The sequence below is a fragment of the Aplysia californica genome, unplaced genomic scaffold (assembly GCF_000002075.1).
Source record: "Aplysia californica isolate F4 #8 unplaced genomic scaffold, AplCal3.0 scaffold00571, whole genome shotgun sequence".
In the NCBI taxonomy this organism is placed as follows: Eukaryota; Metazoa; Mollusca; class Gastropoda; order Aplysiida; family Aplysiidae; genus Aplysia; species Aplysia californica.
In genome coordinates, this window is record NW_004797841.1 from 136,159 (window position 1) to 142,532 (window position 6,374).

Genomic DNA, 6,374 nt, shown 5'->3' on the forward strand with positions numbered 1-6,374 from the left:
TGTATCTGAAAGAACGACGTAAGGGTCCACCCGGTCGTAATCTGTGCCTCAATGTCCTCGTTTTGTATTTGTTTGTTGCTGTTTTTTGTTTTTGGGGGGGTTTTTTGTTTTTTGTTTTTGGTTTTCGGTTTTGGTTCGGCAGCCACTTGTATTGGTGAACCCAAGCCGAGAACACTGGTGTGTTGATTAACATCAGAGTTGTGGGTGGCAAGGGGTGGGTCTTCCGATCTGCTCAGATGGTTTGTCAAACTAAAGTGCGACGGGCTCCAGTTCTCAAGTGTATAAACAAGAAAGTGTTTAAATTTAGTATACGTTTAGCGGCACTTGCAAAACAAAAAGTTCACATAAGTGCCGAAGATTAGAAGTTTTCTTTAAATGTAACTTACCAAAAAAAAAAACCCCAAAAAACAACCATTGATTTCAACCAAATAAATATAATATGGAAAAAAATATTTTAAAAAGGAGGAGGATAAGGACGACAGATGTTTGATGGGAAATATGTAGCACACCAGAGCACCCTCCAACCACCCATTCAGAAAGTATACAAGGGTAGATAATGAGCGTTGGGGCAGACAGGCGTACTTTCCAGTAACCTGTGGACGTTGATTATTACACTTGTCTACACAATTTTGAAAATTTGGGGGCTTAACCAGATGGAAGTTCTGAAATGCTATGTATTGTCAACCTTTCTATATGGCTGTGAATGCTGGACAATCACTAAAAACAGTGAAAATAAAATAGAAACAATAGAAATGTGGTTTCTTAGGAGACTGCTGAGAATATCGTGGACGGAGAAGAAATCAAAATTGGTAGTGCTTGATGAAACCCACGGGGGACGCTGAATGTTAAAAACAATCAGGAAACAACAAATACAGTTTTGGGGACATAGGAACAGATATAAAGGTCTTGAACATCTAGCTCTCACTGGCAAAATTGAAAGCAAACGAGCGATGGGTAGGCCCAGAGCAACCTACTTAGGGAACCTGAACAAATGGGTAACGGGGAAAGATCAGGGAAACGTAGCATTTTTTAAGAGCATCCAAGCAAAGGAATGCATGGAGAACCATTATCGATGATGTCTGTCGCAGATTTGGCTTTGGGTGATAATGATGGTGAGCCCCATGAAGAGGATTTTCATATGGAATTTGGGTCGTAGAATCCGAATCTGGTGTAAGAGTTTCTCTATTAGTTCAGGAATTTTTATGTGATAGGTCGCATTTTTTCTCTTTGATTCATTTATACATAATCCCTTAAAATCTCACGTATTATATGAGTATAAAAAAAGAATCTTATGCTATTAAGTTCCGCTCAGTATGCAACATCCTTTTCTCGAGTGAAATCCCAATCTGTGAGGCGTGAAGACAAAAAAAACTTCTCACAATCCACAAATGGAGATATTGGCCAAAAATTAACATTAGGGTCAAATTTGTAGATTTTTCTATTGATGACATATTTCTTAAGTATAACATGCCTGTTATTATTTCATACTTATTATATAAATTGTAAAAACTTCACCTATAACCGTGATGTAGAGTATTTAAGGCTTGAATCTGATGAGTAACTCATTTTGTCAGCACGCTTCACATCTGTTCAAAATATGTCATCACCTGTGACTGTGTTAATATCATTTCCAGATAAAATGCCGTCTTTCATCTGAGTGAGCAAACCTGACGTTTGGGAATTGTTTTTCCCGTCGAGACTTTGTAGGAGCACACCAGAAAAACCCAGTAGGTGGACACTAAATTCAAGAATTATTTCTCGAAACGACACAACTAAATCGTAGAAACAACTTACATTAGCTTCGATAAATGATCATCAAACGAGTACCACCCTTTGAAGTTTGAAAATGAAATGAAATGGTATGGGTTTAACGCCCCTATCAACGCTATTAGGTTATTTAAGAGGCGGGGCCTCCGAGTTTAACGTCGTACGTCTCCGAAATGACCGAGCCAAGTGGGAAATTCGTGTAAAGTGCCTTTCCCAAGGACACAACGTCGGACCGAGCTCAGGCTCGAACGCTTTGAAGTTTCCCAGAGACTTTTTTACACAATTTAAGAGCACATTTTATCCTTCTTGCATTGTCTTTCAAATTTTAGATTACGTTATCTGTATCGCTTTTCGTGTAAACAAAAAAACCGTATAAATGGAAGGAGTCTGAATTTTAAGACAATAAGCCATTTAAAAATGTGATTTAGGACATTATGCACATATAACATGCTTTGTTAATTGTCTTTCAAGAAAAAATACAGGTTACTTCCCTTGTTTAAATTAATAGAGCCATTTTTCTTATCTCCCCTTACAAAATCAAGAACAGCTGACATTACATGAATCTGTGAATTCTGCAACAACCTGACTGATTGATAAAAAATAATAAGGCCTTATTATTTTTATTCAGCACATCACTTTAATAAAGGTTTGACAAATTTTGTTGTTAAGCCTCTTTCATCTTTCACCAGTGTTGCTTTTGCTGTTATTATTATTATTATTATTATTATTATTAGTAGTAGTAGTAGTAGTAGTAGTAGTAGTAGTAGTAGTAGTAGTAGTAGTATATGTATATATACATACTCTTTTATAAATCTATGACCATTGAAAAATGATATGGGTTTCAAGGTTGAAAATTCGTTGATAAGTTTTGTATTAGAATGACCACTGCTTCTAGTGAAGTAAATGAAACATAATAATAATATTGATATCATTAGTTTTCCCATTGCGTGTGTAGTGCCAGTTTTTTTTTTTATCTCTAACGCTGACTTCTTTGATAACTTTTTTACCACTCTAACGCTTACTCATTTGGGTGTTGTTTTTTTTACATCCTCTAACTTTTAAAAATCTCTAGATTCTAACACTGGCTCTTTTTATATCTTTTTTCAAAACAGCCTTTAACGGGGGAGAAAAGTGGAGGGGGGGGGGTCGTTATTTTTACGAGTGTCTCATTTCCCCTGTACAGCACATGTCATATTTCCCTGACTACTTTTTCCTTCTTCTAGGACAGGTAACACGTGTGTCTGTGGTGTAGCATTTCGCTTCGCTGTCTCAAGCAGAAGATCTGAGTTTGATTCCCGTGTCTGGAGAATTTGTATTGAGTATGTAAAGTTGTTCCCGCATCCGATCCGGACTTTGGGGATTGCTTTGTTAGTGAAACAACTTCCTGGCCCTTCGGTAGGGTGGTAGGGTGGCCAGTTACATTCCACGTAGCCTTTACTTTCCCAACTCGAAATCAGGTACCCATTACAGCTGGATGGGCAGAGGGGGGGGGGGTGAAAAAATTCCGTGTTCTAACCGAGGCTCGAACCCGGACTTTCCGCTTCGGAGACAAGCGCACTAACCGCCCCGCCTCAGTACCCTCTTGTATTGAGTATATCTGTCTTTCAGCAGGGATATTGTGTCTCTTCTAGCCCCCAGGTAGCAGTATATAGTGTACTTATGCTGAAAAAAAACCCCAGAGAATAAAACGTGCAATTTCTCACACGAACGAAAACGGAGAAAATACCGCGCACTTTCCTACACGAAAACGAGCTTCCCTACTCAAACCCTTCAGGGTTTCTTTTTTTCTTTGTATCGGAAATGGCCTGAACAACATACTTAGGGAACCTAAAAAAATGGGTAACAGGAAAAGATTAGGGAAACGTAGCTTTTTTAAGAGCATCCGAGGAATGAAAGGAAAACCATGATCGCCAATGTCTGTCGCAGATCTGGCACTGGATGATGATGATCGGAAATGGCCATAGTTTATAGGGTCCACCTCCCTAACAACCTTATTGAGTTTAAATTGACTTTATATTCATTAATTATATCTGTAAAGATGCCTCGTCAGTTACGACAGACAACAGGCAATGACTTTGTTTACCAACCAACTACCCAGGGAAGGGAAAAACTACGCCCGTAGGCCAGATAGATTCGGCCCTTCAGGAAGTTTCTGTCTGACCCGTATACGTGGCCCGCACCGAGTTGATCTTCTTCTTCTTCTTCTTCTTCTTCTTCTTCTTCTTCTTCTTCTTCTTCTTCAGGCGTCAGATCCGAAGTGGACATTAAAGCGGTGTCTGTAGACCTGTGGTTAGACTACCGGACTCATAATCCTGAGATCACGGGTTTGGGGGTTCGAGCCTCAGCTTGGTCCGACGTAATATCCTTGGGAAAAGCACTTTACACGAATTTCAACTATGCCTCAGGGTTTGTTTGTTTTTCGGAGAAGGACGTCAGACTAGGAGTTCCCGCCTCTTAAATAACCTAACAGTAACCGTGTCTATAGGGGCGTTAAACTTATTCCATTTCATTTTTTGCAGACATTGACGATCATGGAACGCCACTCCTTCCTGTGGTCTGTCTTCTCGATCAGCTCTGTCTTTCTCTTTGTGGTATTCGTTGCAAAGTTGTTCAGGCCATCTGTGAATATTGCTTTTTGTCTTCCTCTGCTCTTCTTTCCCTCTGTCTTTCCACACAACGACAGTTTCTCTTGTCCATTTCATCTATTTGCGTGGCCACACGATTTCATCTGTCTTTTTCTAATGGTTCTGATTCTGGATCTTTCCCATCCTGCCATTTGTAGCACTTCTCTGTTATTTTATTTTCGTCGTTGTCAATGAGATTATGAACAAATACCACATTTAAACGACATCAAGTCTTCTCTCTGTGTCTTTGTTTAGAGTCCAGCTCTCGCATCCATACAAGAGGATTGACCATACGACGTCGTATCCTTCCAGGTTTCCTTTTTTGTGTTCACTGTTATGTTTCTATTTGTGAGGATATCTTTCATCTTACTTAACGTTCCTGTAGATATTGCAACCGTCTTTTTGTATCTGTGTGCCACCTTTTGCATCTGGTACAATTAAACAAACAATGTATTTAAAAAGCTGTTGACCTGTTTTATTCTTTAGTTCTTACATGTAATGTTGCATATGGGAATATCAGAATTGTTTTATATCATCGTGCATTCCGATTTCTTGACATTCAGCAGTAGGCCCCTTTCCCCGCTTTTCTTTGTCACTCTAGTCAGAATCTCATTGTGCTTAGACTCAGAGTCAGCTATCAAGACTGCATCATCAGCGTACCTTAGGCTGTTAATATTGTGGCCGCCTACCTTGAATCCATCTACATCACTGATGTTGCGCATTATCATTTCGCTGTATAAGTTAAAGACACATGGCGATAAGACACATCCTTGTCGTACTCCTCTGCGGATTGGCCTGTGTTTGCTGAGATCGTTGTGGACCCTGATAGCTGCCTGTTATTCTCAATAAAGGTTTCTTTTGATTCTTAGGTCTTTTCCATTTATGTTCAGATCTGTTAAGATGTTGAATAAATCATTACGTCTTACTTTGCCAATGTATTCGATGAAGAAGAGGTAATGGTCTTTCTAGACCTCTGTCGATCTTTCCTTCAGTTTCCTTAAGGGACAAAAAATGACATTGTGGGTACCTTTATTCGAAACAAACTTATATTTCTTTTCAGAGATTTCAGGAAGTATTTTGTTTTTCGTTATTTCCATTAGTAGGCCTTGCCCCCAGTAAGACTTTAGTAAAACGACTCATAAGACTGATTGTTCTGTGCCGCTCTCATTTTGTTTTTCCCGAATTTTTTGGCAATGCTGTAAATATTGACTTTTTCAGGTCCTGTGGTATCTCTCCGATGTTACATTATAATGTTCATCAATGTTGTCACTTCTTTAATACCCACCTTTTCTAGTGCTGGGATCAGTTCAGTGGGTATGTAGTGTGGGTCTGGTGCTTTGTAATATGTGTCATGACAAGGTGGAATCAGGCACTCGTCCATTTTTGGGCATAGGGATTTATTGATGTCATCTTAAAGTGTGTTCACTTCTCATGATTCTGAGGTCTTTTTCATCAATGTTCAGAACTGTTAGGACTTTTAATAAAACAGTGTGTCTTACTTTGTTAAATGCTTTAGAGTAGACAATGAAGAAGAGTTTATGGCCTTTCTAGACCACTGTCGATCTTTCCTTCAGTTTTCAGGAAGTATTTTATATCTCGTTATTTCCATTAGTAGGCCCTGTCCCCAGTAAGACTTCAGTAAAATGACTCATAAGACTGATTGTTCTGTGCTGCTCACATTCTACTTTACCAGAATTTTTTGGCAATGCTGTAAATATTGACTTCTTCCGATATTCTGGTATCTCTCCGATGTTACATTATAATGCTCATCAATGTTGTCACTTCTTTAATACCCACCTCTTCTAGTGCTGGGATCAGTTCAGTGAGTACGTTGTGTGGGCCTGGTGCTTTGTCATATGTGTCATGACAAGGTGGAATCAGGCACTCGTCCATTTTGGGGCATAGGGATTTATTGATATCATCTTCAAGTGTGTTCACTTGTCTTGTTGTGGGGTATTTTGCGTTTTGTGTGTGTGTGGGGGG